The sequence below is a fragment of the Coturnix japonica genome, chromosome 1, assembly GCF_054131305.1.
Source record: "Coturnix japonica strain WE chromosome 1, WE-NBRP24, whole genome shotgun sequence".
Lineage (NCBI taxonomy): Eukaryota > Metazoa > Chordata > Aves > Galliformes > Phasianidae > Coturnix > Coturnix japonica.
Window position 1 is genome coordinate 149,673,086 of NC_140663.1, and position 21,901 is coordinate 149,694,986.

The following is a 21,901-nucleotide window of genomic DNA, read 5'->3' on the forward strand; positions in this document are numbered from 1 at the left end:
TAATTTATGTAGAAAAGAATAAAAGACACTGAGAAGATTAAATTTAGTCTTTTCTGGCAGTTTCATAGCAACAAGTTAGAGACGGAAAAGACCTATTAAGCTATTAATTTAATCTCTGTCAAGGCAGGATTTTCTCCAATTATTTTTTTTCCTGTACTTTGTCCTCTCTAGTATAGAAAATATCTGGTGAATCTTCTACAACTATGTATAAGAGACTATTTCAAATCTTCATACATTTTTCTATCAAGATATCCACAAAAGTTCAGTTTGAATTTTCCTTTTTGTTGATCTCATCTCCTTATTTCTAGGATAGCCTGTTTTCTATATAAAATAATTCTTTTTTTCTCTCCCCATCATTCTCTCTCATTCCGCTTAGCTACTGTTTAGCTAAACCCTTTTATTTTTAGCTTTATTCATCATTACTGTTAAGTCATTCTCTCCTGCTTCCAGCACCACTTTGCTACCAATTTGTTATTGTTTTCTTGGTAACGCAATATCTAATATTTCCTGGTAAATCAGTTGAAGTTGAACTATAGGCATGTTCTACCTATGCTCTGCCTATATTTTCTACCTGCATTTTCTACCTATTTTCTATCTATATGCAGTAAATAAAATTGAAAACTAGTTCTTTTCAGCAGCTATGATGAAAGTGAGCCATGATTGTGTACTAAATACAATTTCTAAAAAAATGCAAAGTCATTGTAGATAAAAAAGTTATATAGAGATTAAGACTATATTCATCTATATATTCTATTTTCATATAGTTATAGGTATAGACCACTGGGAGAGGTTCAAATAAATCTAAATCTCTTGTAAAAATTCCTGAAAAAGGAAAAAAAAAAATTCTTATGGAAAAATGTAATAGAAAGTTATGTAGAAACTAGTGATAACTTCAAAGTAATCTAAAAATATGCTATGTAAGAATTTTTCCTTATGACACAAAAAATTATGTTTAATAATAAATCAATATGAATAAGGCATATATAAAATTATATATGTAAAAGTAGCTATGTAAATGCTGTATGAAGCAATACTTGATATCTGACATCGTCTACTTGTGAATGGTAGCTTTTACATATGTTCATAAATCTTTTTCAATAAAAATTTCTGCCATACTATATTTTCAGTGATCCTATATGTGTAAGAAAAATGTGAGCTAAAAGGAAAACACAGAAAATAGATCAGCCTAAATGTAAGATAACTGATTTATTTAAGTGCTTTGTTTCAAACGATAAATAATCCTTCTAGAAATTAATAAATCCTTCTATGTATTTTAAATAATACTACCAGATTTAATACATTTTTCTCTCTGTAAAGCTGTGGTCATCTAAAAGACAAGAACTGCATATTTATGAATGTTCTGAAATACAAAGCTAAGACACAAGAACTTCTTTGGATATGATGGAAAATGTGTTAAATGTGGATCAAAATTGGAGGTTGTCATTTAAAGACAAAGACAACAACTTAAAATTCCAGACTGAATATTAACTCAGAAAACTGATTGTTTATATAGATTTGACAAGCTGTTAACACTTGTTAATGTTTTTGTTTTTTTTTTTTAACGGTTTATGGGCTGGTTCTTCCCAGTTCCATAACTAGTGGGACAGAGGGATTTTGCAAAATCTGTGCCTACGGAAAAGGGAAACAGTGGACCCTAAAATAATTAAAAACAGCGGCAACAATCTGAGGAGAAACAAACTGATTTACTAAATTTGGTATCAGAATGTGAGATATCACAATATAATGCATTATAATTAGAATTGAAGCTAGTAAATAAAATATAATGAAAGAGTATCTGATAGCTGTAGGCTTTACAGTAATACTGAAGTGATGTGCACAGTCAGGACAGGCAGCAGCAAGGAGAGACGAAGGAGAAGAGCGATGAATAGAAAAGCCCAATCAGGTGACCTTGACAGGAGTTATATCATCTCCTTTTTGACCACGAAGACCCCTGTGGAATGTAGTTCTTCTCCTCTTCTGGACAGGTACCCAGAACTGGAACACTTTAGTAATAGTAATAGTAATAGTAATAGTAATAGTAATAGTAATAGTAATAGTAATAGTAATAGTAATAAATAGTCTCGTGTGGGTTGGAAGGGACCTTAGAGATCATCGAGTCCAGCTCCCGGGATTTGGGCCTCTGTGCTGCAGAGCGGCACTTCTACCACTTGCACCACAGGAGGGATTCAAACCCCGGGCCCTGGTGTTGCATGGCGGCATTCCTACCACTTGCGCCACTGGGGCACACAAGCTCCCAGTGTACTACATAATATTATGATGTGGAATACCAGTAACCAAAAATCATAAAACCATGACACACTTGAATTTTTTAGTCTAGATGAAGAAAAAATTAGGTATTGACACTACTAAGCACAATAATGACAATGAGAACATTTCACTGTAGAGCCAAGAAAATCTTCTATGATCTTCTGTATTGAAGAACACAGCTCTTTTCAATGAGACTCTCCTCATTTAACTCACTGAAAGAAACTCTGATAGTGATCTAATCTCAGTTTTTTCTTTCCATTGAATGGATTGGAGACCAGGAAGATGGGTATGGTTTTTGTTGTTGTTTTGACTTTAAAGTGATGCCTTTAGTGTATGAATAAAACATATTCTCTCATCTGTTCCTGTATTGTGATTTTTTACTAGGATAATGCAGTTCAAACAGCTCACAATGAAAACAATACCATAAAACAAGGGATTACTAGAAAGCATCTTGTTTAAAGTGAATATAGCCTTTTAAACAGACATCCATGATGCTTCTCCGTATCTAAATCTTGGCTTTAAAATGAAGTTTGGAATAGATATTTGATCTTAATATACTCATTTTTCACACTCTTTTTTTCCTATTGTTTTATGTTTTGCCTTTCCTCTTTTCTACCTTTCTTCTTTTGAAACTTTCTATAATAACAACAACAAAGATAAACAAACAAACAAACAAACAAACAAAAAAACAGCATGTATTTTATTTCTCACTTTGTTATATTAGAAGCTATGAAGTCCTGTGGAATCAGAACTCTTCATCTTAACATTTAAGTTCTGCCTTCAATTTCTCATACCATTGTGGAAGTGAGGGAGCTGGAAGTTTGCAAGATGCTGGGAAAGAACAGAACCCATTGGGCCCCAGAAGGCAGCAAACCTCTGTACAGTTACTCTGAATGACTAACAGATTTTATCAAATAGTGCCTCTCAGCAAGGAGTCTCCAATTACTATTGCTCTTCGTATAATGATATCTGCTGTGTAGGAGCACTTCAGTGCGGGGGGGATATTTTCTTGACCAAGCAGAGACAAGGATCTAGTATCCCTTGTCTTGTGCATCAGTTCAGCATGTCATCTTCAGTATGCATTCACATCCATCTTCAGCATATGAACACATTCTCCACATGACTTCTGTCTGTTCTACTTTTGTGTTTCCAGAACAATTAATTGTTTATTATATAATAAATGCTTATACTGTGTGGAGTCCTAGAAGAAATGTTTTTTGCTGCATTACTGCATAAAGGCATTTTTGCTCTGCATGATCCATGATGAAATAGTTTTGGACCTGCTCACAAAGTTCAATGCTCACAAGTCCATGGGGCCTGATGGATTGCACCCTAGAGTGCTGAGGGAGTTGGTGGATGTGGTTGCCAAGCCACTCTCCATCATTCTTTGGCAGTCCTGGCTAACTGGGGATGTCCCAGAGGACTGGAGACTGGCAAATGTGATGCCCATCTTCAAAAAGCTCTGGAAAGATGACCTGGTAGCTACAGATCTACCAGTCTAGCCTTGGTGCCTGGGAAAGTTATGGAATGAATAATCTTGGAAGATATCATGGATCAGTTAAAGGTCAACCAGGGGATCATGCCCAGTCAGCATGAGTTTACAAATTATAGATCCGGTCTGGCAAACCTGATCTCATTTTATGACAAGGTGACCCTTAGTGGATGAAGGTAATGTTATTAATGTAGTCTACCTGGACTTCACTATGGCTTTTGACACTGTCCACCATAACATTCTCATGGAGAAGCTGGCTGTCCATGGTCTGGATGGCTATACACTCTGCACTCTGCTCTTCTGGGTGAAACACTGGCTGGATGGCTGGGCCCAAAGAGTTGTAGTCAGTGGAGTTAAATCCAGTTGGCTACCAATCGCAAGTGGTGTTCCCCATGGCTTGTTACTGGGGCCACTTCTATTTAACAACTTTATTAATGATCTTGATGAGGGGATTGAGTGCACCCTCAGTAAGTTTGCAGACAACACCAAGTTGGGAGGGAGTGTTGATCTGCCTAAGGGGATAAGTTTAGATTGGATATTAGGAAACACTTATTTACAAAAAGGGTTGTTCAGCACTGAAAAACCTGTCTTCACATCTAAGTGATACAAACTAGAATACTAATATCTAATTATGAAATGCATGCCGTTATGGCTAGTGCAAGTTTCCTTACTATTGAAGAGCATGCATTTTCAAAGACAATAGATCTTAAAATGTGACATAGCAAACCCAATTCAGTATTAGTAGACAACATTCAATTTTGCCTGCAGAGGATTATGCTTTAAAACTATTTAGGATAACCAGAAGAATCTACAATTTTATGATCACTTAACGAACATATCCTAGGGAGGGGTGTTCTAGGAATTTATCAACCCTTAGTAGAATTTGACATGAATTGAATGTTTATTTTGATAATCAATGATTAATTCAGTGTATTTAATGATCCAAGGGAAGGAACAGACATATTATGCACAGAAGAAAACCTAGTGATTATACCATCCTTGTTCTCAATCTGAGAGTCTTTGTAACTGTCACTGAAAAACAGCATAATGCTTTGTTTGGCATAATGAGACCTAGGATTCCCTGTTCTGCTTGCTCAATTATACTATACTATATTAATTAATTAATTTATTATTTTTTTAAAATTATTTATTTCTCCCCCCCAAGATTTAGAATTGCAAAAAAAGTAAGGTCTTTTTAGCTAACTCTACAGAAGTGTTAGATCATTTTGTAGATGTCTTGATGTTTTCAGAAGCAAAGATCATTAAATAACTCCTAAATCTGCATATAACGGCAAGAAGAATATATCTTATTGCATCTTAGAGTCCAGCCTCTCCAGTCTTCTTTACCACTGCACCAGGTGTTGCAAATCACTTTCTCTTTCTTGCATTTTTCACTTTTGCTTCCAGTAGGGATAGGAAAGTTCCTTGGCAGAGAAGAGCAAATTTTGTCTAATACTAAGGATTATTTTGTTGTATTTTCTTGTTGGGAAATGGGAAATGCTCCTGGATCACAGAATTTAAATTTAGACTGAATTGTTTACAATCAGTACACAGTATTTAGCAATGGCTTATAGCTCAGTATGCCATCATTAGAAGACGGACATTTTTGAAGCTCCATTTTCTTCTCTCCCCTATCCTCCTCCCCTCCAAGGAAAATACGGAGACTCTGTTGTAGTTTTCATAAAACTAGCACTTGAAGAATGAGGATGTTCAAGTAGAGGTAAGTTGAGGTACAACTGATAATATCCGGTGTCACTGAAAGCAGAGGTCTTCTATCTCTATCTTTTAATCCAGATCTAATCTTTCAGTATCTAATAAGGGGCTAAAATAAAGAAAGGGACAGACTCTTCAACAGTCTATTGTGATCAAAGGGAGTTGAGATGGATGCCCCATCTGTGAAGACACACAAGATGAGGCTAGGTGGGGCTCAGAGCAACTTGATCTAGCTGTTGATGTCCCTGTTTACCATAGAGGAGTTTGACTAGATGACCTTTAAGAGTACTTTCCAACTCTCATTCTCTGATTCTGATTCTATTATAATGAGCATGTTCATTCACAAAAGGGTATCACAGTATCACAGTCTCGTGCGGGTTGGAAGGGACCTTAGAGATCATTGAGTCCAACCCCCGGGATTCGAGCCTCCTGTGTAGCAGAGCAGCACTTCTACCACTTGCGCCACAGGGGGGATTCGAACCCGGGCCCTCTGGTGTTGCAACGTGGCATTCCTACCACTGCGCCACCAGGGCACACAGGTTGGCAAAGAACTATGCAATCTTAGACTACATTGTGTTAGTTGCTATGAAAAAAAAAAAAAAAAAAAAAAAGAAAGAAAAGTGTAAATAAAGTAGTGTAAAAATATAATGCGAGTGATTTCCTAGGAAGATTTTGTGGCTGGACCTAAAAAATGAATTTATATGTCTTAAGTTACAGTTTATTGGAAATCTTATTACAAATTTGAAAAAAAAATAAAATTTTAAAGGAAATTTTGGAGAAATATCTGATGAAAGTTATTTTTCAGCAGTATAATAAAATTTGATTTTTAGATTTTAGGTTAATCTCATTAGACAGTTAAAATGCATCAGAATGTCATACTGACTAGAAGTAGGTGCCATTATATGAGGATATATACATATTTTCCATTAGAGTTTTTTTTCTTGGAATATAATGCACTGTGATATATATTTTCATGCTGCTAATTATATAGGGAGCTTAGGTAATCTAATTCAGGTGTTGAACTTTTATATATCAACTTTAAAGCAAAGGTTCCTTCTCTAGATGACATTTCCAATTATCTTCTAGCCCTATTTTATATTTTATACAATTTTTAAGCAACTATCAGTATTAAGCAAATTTGTATTTTGTTGTCTTACTCATATCTATCTACTCATCATCACTACTGAATATATATAAACACAATAACATATACTACTGCATTTCCAGCTAGCAAAAGCTGAATGAGATACTTATCCTATGTAAATAATAATAGTACTCTCAACTTATACCCACTAAGTTAGTGTCTTCTGTAAAAAAAATTAAAGAAACCATAATATGATTTCATGTTATGCTATGATTTCCAGCAAATGTACTCTTTATCTTGATAATTCAGTTACAAATAAGGGAAAATGAACCTTGATATGCACTGTCTTTGTTGGAATAATTTTTCCTTTTATGCTTAGTGATTTGCCTTCCAAGATAAAGTTTTAATTATATCTTGCACTTCTTTAAAGCCCATTAGACATCTAGAAATGTAGTACACTGTAAACAAAATTATACTTATGAACACTTATGTAATGTGTGAGTGAATAAATTACTGGAAATGTTTAAGTTGCAAATTTCTGGGCAAACTGAAATCACTTTTTCTTATTTACTTGTCAAAACTTGTTAAATCAAACCCAAAACTTTAATTATATTTATCCTTGTAAATGTTGACATGTATACATTTGGAACTAGGAAGTAATTGTGAATGTTATTTTTATTATTTTTGAAGGTCTATTCCTGTAGTCATGCCTTGGTATACTGTGAATACACAGGATGTTCTGTATGATGATTTGGGAATGGTTGTACCTCATACTAGAAGAAATGAAAAGATTCAGCAGGTGAAAAGCCTTCTCAGAAAGGAATATTGTGGAACTAATGAGATATAAGTGGGTCTATGGGACTGCTATTAATTCCTGGGTGTCCAGCATTTTGGCTTGCCTAGGCTGTATGGAGTGAAGAAGAATGGTCTTGGGTTACATTTAAGCCTTTAAGTATTTTACTTCCAAAGTAGTTCCTCCTCATTTCCATGGAAAGTCAACAGATACAACAAGCACAATAACATTGTTTGATAGGAAAAAAAAAAAACAAAACACAAACAAACAAACAAAAAAGAAACCCTACAAAACACCATTTTTCAATATAGCCAATACCATTAGTTCTACATTTTTATTGGTAATGAACAGGAGCCTGCATGCCACACCCATAAAAGTCATCCACTGCCTCACTGTGCTCATATTCACTGTTTGGTCTCCAGAAGTTTTCAGCAGTCATCAGTGAATATTAATGGATGCAATTGTTCTTACACAGTTCTATGTCAGATGCCTTTTTGACAGGTTGTCTGCTGCCATCTGTCACAGGGCAACAAAATTTAATGGAATATTGTTGGAAAGGTTCAGCCTCTACTGTATCACCAACACCACCTGCCTCTGACTTCATGGGCTGACATAATAAAATTACAGGCATTACTTTTGGAGCAGCCCTCACAAATGTATAATATAGCTTATGTATATAAAGTAACAAAAGTCATTTTTATTTTAAATATTTTTTATTAAGATGTGTGAAAATTTGTAACAGGTTGGACATGCAATACTTGATTTTTCAGACCTGTTTTTAAACAAATTGTCTTTCAAATTTTTGTCCTATTGTTCCTTGAAATCAAATGTTAGCAATGACACAATAGCTAGAAATTCCATATACAATCGAATTAGGAGTTTTAGCTTTGCTGTTGTGATCTCTTTTAAGTTTTCTTCAGAGGCAAGAAAAGCACGTGAAAAATAAATAAATAAGTAAATAGTTAAAAAAAGAAAGGAAGGAAAAAAAAAGAAAAAGAGAAAAAAGAGAAGAAGGAGGAAAAAAAAAAGAAAAAAAAAAGAAAAAAGAAAAAGAAAAAGCTAATGACTTCAGTGAAGTAGAATCATAGGATCATAAAATCATGGAATGGTTTGGCTGGGAAGGGTCCTTTAATATCACCTAGTCCTTATCCTCTGCTCTAGGCAGGGACACCTCCCTCTAGACTAGGTTGCTAAATCTCCATCCAGCCTGGCCTTGAGTGCTTCCAGGGACGGGGCATCCACAGCTTCTCTGGGCAACTTCTTCCAGTGTTTCAGCACCCTCACTGTAAAGAATCTCACCATAACATTTAGTTTTAATCTAATTCCTTCCAGTTGGTGAAAACATTTCCCCTTGTCCTGTTGGTAATTTAAATGAAGTGAAATTACTGGATGATTTTGTGTTTTGCAACTTGACACAGAGTATACAGCGTGACCTGAACCAATAAGATGAAGAGCTGACTTTGATTATCATTCTTCTCCAGTTGAGTCGATGTACATTATTGGATGAGGGTATGAACTGAACTGTACTTTCTGCCCTCTTCTGCCTTTCGATACCTGCATAATTAACACAGGAAAATAGGAGCAAGTGAATTTTCCCCTGGCATTCTGATCTTCGAATACCATGACTGTGATGCACTGGACTTTGCACAGGCTTTCATAATTCTTAGTTGTTAGGATAAATACTGGATTTCCATTAAGACTGAGGTATATTATTTTGACCATAAGCCATTTTATAGAATATAGCTTGGACTGATTTGTCTTAACCACTTTTTGAACATTTATGACATTTTGAGGATATTCTAATTTTTTCTCTCATGTTATTTTTGAAGATCAGCAATCCAGACAAATCCCTCCTGTCTAGAAATAGCTTCTCAGCTAAACCCCACAAAGCAGATTTTCTCTACACTCTTTGCTTAGTTTTTTTCTTTAATTGCTTGGATGCTATTCTTACAAGAGAAAATTATTTCTTCATGATTGTGCACAAAACTTACCTAGAAAATCAGAATGATCATTATAGGGGGAAAAAAAAAAAAGAAAAAGAAAAAAAAAAGAAAAGAAAAGAAAGACTACTTAGTGAAACTTGTTTATATAAAGGTTTTAGATTAAAAGACTTTGTAATCCTAACATGAAGAAAATCATGTAGAAGAAGTAGTTGGTAAAACATAAAAATTCTATGTCTATTCTCAAAAAAAGTTTCTGAGAGTTCAGTTAGAAAGCAATGCTGTCATCTGTAATAAGCTCTCCATTAATAGCAGTGGCTGTCTCATGGGCTAAAGCATATCTATCACAGTGTATATGGTCTGCATTCTGTCTGTGGACAATCTGAAAGATAATACTGAGTGATGAGATCAGAGGGAGAAAGGTTCTTAATTCTCACTGAAAATTCTAAAATCCACAGTTCAATGTAATGACTTTCATTTCCCCATTCCTTCTTTATATCCATTTAGGAATTTTGATCACTTCTTTAGAGGCTTTCAGTAACACAAAAGTTACTGAATTAGCCTTGATTTAGATTTCTCATGTTCTTTGAATACACCGTCAGCTTCAAATGCATAACCTAACCTCATGAAAGTTTATGGGATTCAGATTTTAAATCGTTAAATCACTGTTTTAGATCGTTCTGGAGCTCTTTTTGCTTTTGTTTTCAACTTTTGAACTGACTCGAGTTTATTTCTTGGTAACTTCTTTCTCTAAATAAAACACACGATATCAAATCCCTTTAGCCATTTTCTTTTATGCAAATTGTAGCTCATTCCACTTGTTACTCTGTAGTTTGATAAGCATATGTCTTTCCAGCGTTGTTCTACCTTTTGGTTATTTTCTCTTACTGATATTTTTAAAGTGAATATATGATAGCAGAAGTCAACCACTTAAGTTAACTGTTCCTTTTTAATAGATTAATCAGGTACAGTTTTGATGCTTTAAAGTAATAATAAAACAGTTCAAGTTATTTTGAATATTCTAACTTCTTACTTGAGATGAGAATCAAAGTGCAGGATGATAGGAAATTATAGCAGTTAATGAAGTTGAGCTTTGGTAGTAGAAATCAAAAGACCTCAGAGTTAAATAAATGAGTATTTATATTACCAAGACATAATGTGATGCCTCAGTTAGTAATAACTTACTTTGTTAAGTAATGACTTACGATCTAAAGGGATGATTATGCAGATCAAATGAATACTTTTTTCTGAAAGTTAAAAGAAAAAAAAAAAAAAAAAAAAAGAAGTAAAGGAAGAAGAGGTGAAAAGGGAAAGGAAAGGAAAGAAAAGAGGTAAAAGGAAAAATAACACAACCCCCTTAATAGATTTCTGCTCCTAACTGGACACAGGTAAGTCATATAGCCAGCAAATTATAACTTAGAACTTAGCTAATTAAATTAGGATTAAATTAGCTAACTAACTTTGAAATCTAATTAACTGGACATCTCTTTGATTTTTAACACTTCAGAATATTTAAAGTTCTCATATTTCTTTTGTTCAAATATTTCAGTGGTTTTCCTTAGTAATACTAGTAGTGTCATTCTTATACAATTCCAAATACTTTGGAGAAATATAAATAATTGTACTGGAGGGACATGAGTGAATTAAGAATTACTGATCTTCTATTAACCACTAGCAAAGAATATGGATTGTGTACATGAAAAGTGATGGACATAGTTCAAACTGATTCCAACTAATAAAAGCCAGACTAAAAAAGATACCTTTTGCTAGGTTTCCAGCATTTTCCGACTTAGTACTTGTACATTAAACGATATGGATTTGGCATTCCTTATATGAAAGCTCATTGCTGTTAAGGAGTTTAGGCTGCGTTGAAGTCTGTAAAACTGAATCTTCTGGTTTAGAGTATGAAATTTGTTCAGTTTTTAGTTCTTTTAGATTCTGACTGCCATTTCTTGACCAGAGTTTTAGTTCATTTACATTAAGCAGAGTGTGTGTATAAATAGTATCCACCTTTGAATCCTTTCACTGCTTCAATCTCTTTGCTTTTGGACTAATATATCACCTATAACTATAGCAATATTAATATATTGATTTTTCAGGATGTTTTTAATTAAGTTTAATTAAGTTGTAAACACAGACCTTGTTTCATCAAGGTCTGTATTTTGTTCTTATTTAGATTAAAGCTAGATTACTTCAAGTAGGAATTAAGTAGTGCTATTCGAGAAAAAGAAATGTTTCCATGTGTGTTCAGGAATAGTTGCTCTGGAATAGCTGCTTATGAATAGGTGATTTAGATTGCCTCCGTGTGCTGATTGGTGATACAGAATACAAAGGAAGAGAATTCGAAAGGAGTTTTCACTCATCATTCTCTTGGGAGAAAAGCAGCAAAGTGACTTTTGCAGACTCTATAAAATCACGGATTCTCAAGCAATTTTTTATCAGAAAGTCTGTTTTATAATTTTTAAATTCTCCTTGATTTCAATACAAGTTGTGAAGTTTTGTTTGTTTGTTTTCCTTTCTTTCTTCAAGTATATCAGAAACATTTAAATCCTTGTCATTTGTTTAACCATTTAAGTTGTATAATCATGGAAATCCATAAATATTACAAATTATAAAGTTCACAAAGCTAAAGGAAAAATTATCTTGTGTAGCCTTTTAAAGAATTAGCCATAAAATACCTTTAAAAAAGAAGCCTTAAAAGAGTTTGCTGAGACAGCTACACTGTTAGAAAAATAACTGCATATCTATTAATTCCTCACCTGAACAAGAATGAGCTTTGCTAGCAAGTGGGAGAGAGCGTAGAACTGACAGATAGCCACTACTCAGGGATATTGCTTCTGTCTCCTTGATAAGCCTCAGTGCTTCAAGAGTTGCCGTTATAAGACAGATTGTGTGCATTTAGGGATAGAAAATAAAAATTATAATGAGTGCAGACAAATTACGTAATCCAACTATTATCTCTTCCATCTTGAAATCCTTACACTGTAAGTCATGTACAGAAGACTAGATAAGAAGAGCTAAAGTTGTCATGTTCTACATAGGAAGCATTGTACATTCACAACTGACTCTTTAATGTAAACAGTAAATGACCATTTAATTCTTGATATAAGTCATGTAAACTCATATAACTTTAGTGTAAACAGTAAATGACAATTTGTCTTTTTAATATGACAGTAAGTGACTATTCAATATCTAAATAAACCACTGCATATTCTTCACTTACCACTACATGGTGGAGAAAGAAATACACAAGATACTTTAACATAGTTTATTTATTATTCAGTTATTTCTTCTGTTTCTACCATCAGTGTGAATATGAATGTTTTCTATTGGCCTGCAACTCAGTCTGCTTGACTTGTTTAATCAGTCCAGGAGACTGGAAAATGTGAAAACAATTTCCTCAAAAAACCTGTCAATGAATTCCTATTTGAGTCTATGAACTATTTATATTACCCATTTTTAGCTCTTGACACTTCCATTTTGAGTCCAATATTTTGAGCTTAAGTATCCACCAATGACTCCTAGTACTGGAAGCACTTATATCAAAAACATTTCTCAGTAATCAAAGCAACCATCTCTGTGTGACAGATCTTTTCTATCTCAGTTTGGTTTTGTCTGCAGTCTGAAAGAATGAAGAGAGGAACATGAAGATGCTGATGTTTCTTTCCCTCAATTGCACGTTGCTTTCCAGAGTATCTTCAGTTTTGGAATACTGCCTTATTTTGTCCATCCTTAAATTATGCACATAGGCTGCTCCAAAATTAATGTCTCCTATATATTTCCACAAAAACCACAACAGATGCAAAGAGCACAGTAATACTTTTGTTAGAGCTAGTTCTCAGCTAAAAATGCTATTTTTCAACACAGTCAACACCATTAGCTATGCATGTTTATTTTATTTTATTTTATTTTATTTTATTTTATTTTATTTTATTTTATTTTATTTTATTTTATTTTATTTTATTTTATTTTATTTTATTTTATTTTATTTTATTTTACAAGCGATGAGCAATATTGCCCTTGTAAAAACTCCACCAGCAGAGTAGTCCCACTGTTGCTGTCATCACTGCTGAAATGCATTACCCACCACCTCACTGTGCTCATATCCACTGTTTGGTCTCCATAAATGTTCAGTAAGCATTGGTGAATATCAGTGGGTGTAACTTTTCTGCACAGAGAAATTTAATTACTCTCCTTTTCTTCATATACATTTTCCATAAGAGCCCCTCTGCTGATGTCTGTCACACAGAAATAAAATGTAATGTAATATTGGTGGAAAGGTTCAGTGCCTACTGCTGTACCACCAATGTTCACCACTAATGTTATGGGCTATCATATTAAATAGTAGGCATTACTTTTGGACCATCCCTTATCAATGTTTTCACTTCTAAAAAAATGTTTTGTTTCTGCTTATAGAGAGTATGGTAGAGTGCAGAAAGCACTTCCATTGTGTATGTCATTCAGCAAGCAGCTCTACTCTTTTGGGTCTCAGAAATCATATAGACCCACTGTAATTATTTCCAGTATGATGGCTGGAAACAGTGCTACATCCACTCCCACACAGATGGAAGTTAGTCTTCTTTTAGAAAATATTTATAAAATTTTGAAGTAAGAATTGAAAAATATTATGTGCACTTACAGTTTTGGGAATATTTCTTAGGTCTACTCTGAAAAACAGAAGATAATACCATTACAGTGTCTTCAAACCATTTCTGTCATGAAATAAATATTTTTACCACACTAACAGAAACCATTTCCTTGATCCTCAATGTCAATAGACTAGGAAGTTTGAAGAAATAGCCTATAACAATAGACTAACAAAAATAAATAAGTAAATAAATAAAAGCAATAAAAAAACTCATATAGTTATAGGAAAACAAATAGGCAGCTATTGCAGAATACAGAATGTGTACTGTTCAGTGCCCTGAATCATAGTGTTTTGTTTGAGCCTCAGGCAATGTCTGGCAGTTCAGGAAAAATATAAATTTGGCTATCTTCTTTTCTTCTTGGGAAACTGGAAATACACTACTGTTCTTATTAGTGTATAATGCTGCCTCCCAAATGCAAATTGTTTGTCCAGGAGAGCATTATATTATTAGAATTTATAATAGAACAAAAATTCTACTTCCCCATATAAGGATGCCCAGTCCAGCAATCTTTGAATATGTCTAAATAAACTATTTTACAGTCATAAATTATTCTTGCTCAACAAATTTCAATTTGGCTGAAAAATAAATAAATAAATAAATAAATAAATCTTGAAATAGTAAATATAACCATTAATTTTAAGCCACAAGTTGTTTTGTAAGTTAGAAATATTCCAAAACCTCCACGTTCCTCCAGAGAATTTCCTTGGACTCCCACATAACTATTCCTACGGTATGGCTTCTATGCTCGAACAAGTATCAAAGTAGAAAATAGAACGTTTTGAAAACTCTGGGTGGAATTGTTCCATCAACATAAAATAAAATGTGATACATTGCAATGTTTGCCTCATGTTATCAGTAAGGGGAAAAAAAAATGTACATCTACCTCCATCAGTTACTCCAAAGTTATCTCCTCAACAATCAGGCAGGAAAAGCATAAAATAAACAGAAAGACAGAAGCAAATTCATTCTGTGCAAATGAACATTGAGTAAACACTTGCTATTCTGTCACTTTTGAAATTAAATAACTAGTGAAGCTTATTTATACAAGTTAGTTTCTTCTGTCTGATACATTAATTGTTTCCATAGAGAAAATAAATTAAAATAAAATAAAATAAACATTGCATTTCTCAAACCAGTCTGCCTGGACTTCAAAATTTTCTGCTAAGCATAAGATGAAAATTTTTTAAAGTTACTGAAACTTTAGAGGGGTGTTGATCTCTGATCATTCCTGAGAAAAAAACTACTTCATGACTTCCAGATGCATTCTGCTAGTATGGTCTTGTCCTTCCATTTCACACTGACATTTATATCATTACCAATATTTATACATATGACTTTCTTGATTACATTTTCCTATATAAGGGAGAAGTTTTGAAGTAAATACCTAAAGTTTTGGTCTTCACAGATATTTTCATCTCATATACATAACTACATTGTGTCTGAGAACTAGCAAACCTCTCATAGAATGCCTGATTAGTGCCTAAAAATCCTGCAAAATAAATAAATAAAAGTTATGCAAGGGGGGTTATAAATATGTCAAGCCTCTTGCTGCCTTTGGAAGAAAAATAAATATTATGTTATTGACGTACTACTACAGTCATTGACTAGCAAAGCTTAATAATGTCAGCAATCTCAATGTAAAGTATCAGATTTTAGAGGTGATTTTTAGGCTAGCAAGAGACATTGATGTATAGTAGGAAGAAAGTCTCCAGTGGAGAGGAATAATACTTAGCTCAGAGAAGGTTTAATAAGATCAAAAGAGCCATTACTAGGCCAGCATTCAAACTGCAGAAAGGAAAATATGGTATTCGTAATTCTCCCAGATATTGTGGACAAGGCCAGTGAAAGGATTTATAATGCAAATTAAAACTCTTAAAATCAATAGGATGTGTTACTAGTATTCACAGTAGTGCTTGTAAAGTATGAGGTGAAGAGGTTAATTAATCCATTTAAGAGTCTGTATTTTGAATTCATTTGACGTTTTCTGCAGTAATCTGGAACACCAGTTTACAAATCTCTGTTTGGGAGATAACAGATGCAAACATCAATAGCTTTGAACTGGTACATAAGTGGATCAATTGCTATCTGGAAATTTGCCTTTAATGACAGTCAGGATGTTACTTAAATGCTTTGGAAGGGCAGAAAAGATTCAGATATCAACATACTGTAATGTTTCAGATTTAATGTGATTTGAAATAAAATAAAAACCCAAAGAAAAGATTGAGAAGACACTCTGATGTTACTTTCAAACTATGCAGTGCTTGTAAATATTAGTGTGGCTGTTCAGAACGTGCTTTGTCATTCACATTGCTATTGCCATTGCTGAAACACACCACCCACTACCTTACTGTACTCACAAACACTGGTCCCAAGTAACACATAATCATAGAATCACTCAGGTAGGAAAATACCTCAAAGAGCATCAAGTCTAACTGCAGCCTAACCATAGTACCCTAACTTTAACAACCCTCTGCTAAATCTCTGAGCACCACATCCAGTCAACTCTTAAACACACCCAGGGATGGTGACTCAACCACCTCCCTGGGGAGCCTCTTCCAGTGTTTAACTACCCTTTCTGTAAAGAAGTTTTTCCTAACATCCAACCTAAACATACCTTGGTGCAACTTGAGGCCATTTTCCCTCATCCTGTCACCTGTCACCACTGAGAAGAGACCCGCCCTGCTCTCACTGTAAGCACCTTTCAGATACTGGAAGAGAGCAATAATGTCCCCTCTCAGGCTCCTTTTCCCCAGACTAAACAGCCCCAGCTCCCTCAGCCTTTGCTAATAGGGCTGATTCTCCAGCCTCGTTGCCCTTCTCTGGACCTGCTCTAGTACCTCAATGTCCTTTTTGTACTGAGGTGCCCAAAACTGAACCCAGTACTCAAGGTGAGTCCACACCAGTGCAGAGTACAGGGGCAGGATTATTTCCCTACTCCTGCTCACCACAGCATTCCTGATACAAGCCAGGATGCCTTTGGCCTTCTTGGCCACCTGGCTCATATTCAGCCAACTGTCCATCAGTACACCAAGGTCCTTTCCATCAGGCAGCTTTCCAGCCTCACCTCCCCAAGCCTGTAGGGTTGCCTGGGATTGCTGTGACCAAAATGCAGGACTCGGCACTTGGCCCTATTGAAAATCATGCTGTTAACCTTGGCACATTGATCCAGTCTATCCAGGTCCCTCTGTAGTGCCCTTCTCCCCTTAAGCAGATCAACACTCCCTCCCAACTTGGTGTTGTCTGCAAACTTACTGAGGGTGCACTCAATCCCCTCATCCAGATCGTCAATGAAGATGTTAAACAGAAGCGGTCCCAGCACTGAGCCCTGGGGGACACCACTTGTGACTGGCCGCCAACTGGATTTAACTCCTTTGACTACAACTCTTTGGGCCCAGCCATCCAGCCAGTGCTTCAACCAGCAGAGTGTACACCCATCCAGACCATGGGCAGCCAGCTTCTCCACGAGAATGTTATGGAGGACAGTGTCAAAGGTACTGAAGTCTTACTGAAGTCCAGGTAGACCACATCGACAGCCTTACCCTCATCCACTTAAGCGGGTCACCTTGTCATAGAATGAAATCAGGTTTGTCAGACAGGATCTACTGTTCATAAACCCATTCTGACTAGGCCTGATCTCCTGGCTGACCTTTAGTTGATCCATGATAATTCCCATTTGAGCATGGGACTTGTACCAAATGACTTCCAGAGGTCATTTTCAACCTCAGCCATTCTGATTCTGTCATCTCATAGAATCCCGAAATAAATGCTCTTGGAGATCTAGGTTTATATTCTTGTAAGAGAAATTTAGACATTATAAAGTCTACATTTAGAAAATTTACACATCAGATGCACTGGTATCTATTGCCATTGGAGATACTTAAAATGTCTGATAAGAACCTTTAAGACACTCCAGAAAAACACAGATCTATATATCTTCATTCATACCTTCTTCCAAACTAAGATCTTTTAATATCAAGTGGAATACCACCCTCAACAAGTTTCACCAAGTTTTACTCCACAAGAGGGCAAAATGGTGCTTTACTGAAGGAACTTCAGTGGCTCTCTGAAACTCAAAAGGAGTTTTGGCATCGAAGGAACAGATCTTCTGTTGAAAAAAAAAAAACAACAGGACAAGAAGACCCATGATGATGGCTTGTGTCTTTTTAGTGTCCTATTACAAATTTCAGTAAGATTTTTGGTCTTCTATAGTAGTGATTTTCAAAAATTAATTAAATTTTATACAAAATAGTGTTTCTTTCCTGCAGGTAAAGTGTTGTAGTAGCTGAAATACTAAATGTGCAGTGGAAACAGAGTTCTATTTCAGAAACTTCATGAGACAAGTCATTTATTCAGTTTCCAGCAGTAACACAGTCATCATCATGGTTACTTCTTTCAAAGAGTCGCTTAATGCTTTTCCTGTAAAAAAACTTAGGCCTGTTCTTACCTTAAATCATAACTGGGATATCCACAGGTTTAAATATGTTACAAAATGATCAAAAACACATCTTGATTGACCATTTTACTCTTTAATTTTACATACTCTAAAAGATGTTAAAGAAGTTTTAAGAAAATTTTATTGTGCAAATAATCATAATATTGCAAATTCAAATATCACGTTATACTTTTTTACTTTAAAAACTGCACTTCAATTTAAAATATTTTAAAAGAAGTTCCAGTTCTTTCTTTTGCATATAGTGCTCCATCTAGTAGATCGTTATCCTCTAAACTGAAAGTCATGAAGATTTGCAAAATGTCCATCACAGGCCAGTGCTTTTTGTGCTTTACAAGGTGGCATAAAAGGAGATGAGTATAAAGCTTGAAGAAGGGAATCACATTTAAAAAAAAAAAAAAAAAGTGAAAAAAAAAAAAAGTGAAATATATCAACTTTTTGGAAATGTTCTGCTTAGTTTACATTTTCCTCTAGGCTGGATGTTGTCAAGATCCTAAAAAATAATCCAGTGCCATGTACAAGTGAGTGCATGTAATAGTTCTAAATAGAAAATAAAATGTTCTGTACAGAGTATCAGATTTCTTCTTTCAGTCATGCAGTAGAGCAATAGCGAGGTACAGCAATTTCAACAAAAGCAGAGACAAATGAACAGTCATAAACATATAGAGCTAAGCTATTGAGGTTGTTATAAAAAACTGAATATACTTGTGAAGTAGCTTAAATAATCAAAAGCAGAGGACATTTATAATACTTCAAACAAATTTTATAACTGCCTCAGTATAAACTAAAGCATATATTTTGGCTATTTGGTACAGTGCTTTCATAACATATGAATAGGAATATTAATTACTCAGATGGTATACTTACATCTCATGGAAACCTTGGTTGTTTTAAGTCTGTTTTTGATGTATTTTTGGGTTCTGAAATGTATGTACACTTGGATGTATACCAATAACTGCATATATTAAAAACAAACAAACAAACAAAACCAATAGGGATGCTCCTTGTCTATGCTCCTACATATTTTAATATTCAAGCTTCTCTCAAAAATATAAAGGAATGACTTAGAATTTATAAAATTACAAAAATAAATAAAAAAATAAAAAAAATAAAGAGAAATCACACATACACTGAAATATTACTTTACTATTAGTGACGTATCAAACCTCACTGTTATGAAATGTTCAAGATGTTGAGCAGTTCTGTGTCTCAGAAGATGCAAAATAAACTGAGTAAAAATAGAGGACATTAGATAATAAATATTCTCCAAATAAAATACATTGTTTCCAACAAAAATTCCAAGAAACTGTCTAAGATGTGTGGTAAATTGTTTAATAACTTTGAAAAGTTTGTATAAAAGATAACTATTATTATCCAGTAGATTATTTGTAGCATTAAATAGATTGATGAATTTACAATTGTTTGAGTGCCAAATAAATGGTAAATAATATTACTGACTGAATGATAGAGATATTTTACTGTCATAAAAATCAAAAAAGAACAGAAAGAGAAGGGAAAGCAAAATCATATCTGATAAGATCAGCATCAATCATTTTCAGACATTGTCCATAAAAAATATTTTCTTCAATAATAATATGGATAAAAAATAACAATAAAAAAGTGTCCCTGAAACATGATTCTTATGCTGTTGTATGAAAAAGATGATAACTAATGCAATTATTACTTGATTGTATTGATTTGTGAAATCAGTAAAGTTAAGATTCTGCTTCCTAACACAGCTAAAGCAAAAAAAAATAGTTTGGTTTTCCAACTCCTTCCTTACATATTGTTGTTATGTGTTGAAGAGGTTGTTTGTGTTATTTAACAAACTGTCAATGCTATATTGCTATCATTTAAAAGTTAACAAATGCTCTATAATGTAAACTGGGCACAGCATTCTTGTCAACCCACGAGCCAGCTGCACTTTCTGTCATTATTTTGTTTTGTATCTGTGGAGCAGTCGAAAACTGCAACAGCACTCATTCACATTTTTGCAAACCTTTCTAAATTTCCAAAGGGATTAAAATTGAACATAATGTATTTTTTAATCATTTATTTATTTATTTATTTATTAATGTTCAGTATTCAGAGGTTGAAGATGCAAACATAATTCTAATGCATTTTAAATGTTATGTCTAATAAAAATACCAAACCATTCAGATCACATTGAGACCTATGTAGGATAATGGAACCTAAATTTCATCTGAAGGCCAGCTCAATTTCATGTATATCACCTCAACATGGGTAAATGAAGAGAATTAACATAAATGTTGCTTATATTTTTCTTACATATAGATGACAGAATCCTTCGTGATTTAAAATTGAAAAAAAAAAAAAATCAGTTTGCAGGCTTTGGGTGATTTGGTAAATATTACATCAATTTAAGTATATTAAATATTTTATTGTGTGCAAAATGTACAGAAGTAAAAGGATTTCTTTTTTTTTTTACTTGGGCTATAAATAGGGCAGGATCTATGAATTTAAAACATTAGTTTTATTTATCTTGACAAACTTAGTCCCTAACATCATAAATGGGGTGTTCTGAAGTATGATATAATTCATGTAGAGGTACACTCGGTGGTATCTTATTCTTATAAATTATGGAATAATTTGGGGGGGAAGTAAATATTCATTTATGATAAACTTGGTGAAATATATTACTTCAGTCTAAAATGACTCCCCCTCAAGAGATAAATTATGAACTTTTATGGAACTCTGATGCTGATATGCTAAAGAACTGATACTTTGAGAATTTTAATACAGTATGTTTAGCAAATAGTATTCCAGGGCCCTGAGGCTATACATGAACATGTCCATTTACCCGTCTTGAATCCTTATAATTTCTCTGGGCCTCTACCCAGGAAGCACACATCCAATTATCTTCTTTTTTTTTTTTTTTTTGGTGTGTGTGTGGTCGGAGTGTTTTTTGTTGTTTGCTTGTTTTTTCCCATTCCTTAATACAATTAGCAAAGCTGTATCACACCTCTATAAAATAACATAAATAAAATACATTACATTTTAGACCTTATGAGTGGAATGTGGCATACTTTCACTTGGGATATGCATGAAATCACTGAAATCACAGCAATTTGGAGGAAATGTGTGGAACAATCTTATGATTTAAATGAAAATTGTGATTAAATAATACTTCTGCATTTCTAGACCCATATTTTTGTCTGAGTAGATGTTTCTCAAAAATTACATAGCTAGCTGATAAAATACATAATTATGAAAATAAAGAGGCATACTTTTTCAGAAATATGCTCATTTAAATTAACTCAGACTGTAATTATTGATTTTGGTTCATGTGGGGGCAGAGGTGGGGAACAACAGGAAAATCAATAAATTTCTGTTAGTTCTTACTAACTAAGCGGAAAAGCTGCAGCAACCATATACAACAGATAATATGAAGAATGCAAGATAACAATGTGACAGGGGGCTTGGAACTTCATGATCCTTTTGGTGCCTTCCAACCCAAGCCATTTTATGATTCTATGATTCTCTAAATTTCA